The sequence below is a fragment of the Rhincodon typus genome, chromosome 27 (genome assembly GCF_021869965.1).
Source record: "Rhincodon typus isolate 14 chromosome 27, sRhiTyp1.1, whole genome shotgun sequence".
Classification (NCBI taxonomy): Eukaryota; Metazoa; Chordata; class Chondrichthyes; order Orectolobiformes; family Rhincodontidae; genus Rhincodon; species Rhincodon typus.
In genome coordinates this window covers 44,127,580-44,127,798 of record NC_063358.1, presented here as the reverse complement: position 1 = coordinate 44,127,798, position 219 = coordinate 44,127,580, and the positions used below count along the sequence as shown (strand labels likewise).

General features: G+C 49.8%; 1 protein-coding gene across 1 annotated transcript in view; it reads left to right on the top strand.

Annotated features, from left to right (window-relative positions):
- Positions 1-219, top strand: part of LOC109922252 (cytosolic 5'-nucleotidase 1A-like) — an 87,606-nt gene that overhangs the window by 34,596 nt on the left and 52,791 nt on the right. The window lies entirely within an intron of this gene.

The window sequence follows — 219 nt, the reverse complement described above, 5'->3', positions numbered from 1 at the left end:
TCACTCACTGATTCCTACTAACCTCTCACTGACCCTCATTCACTGACCCCTCACTCACTGATTCCTACTAACCTCTCACTGACGGTCATTCACTGACCCCTCACTCACTGATTCCTATTAACCTCTCACTGACCCTCATTCACTGACCCTCACTCACTGATCCTCACTCACAGACCCCTCATTCACTGACCCCTCACTCATTGACCCCTCATTCACTGA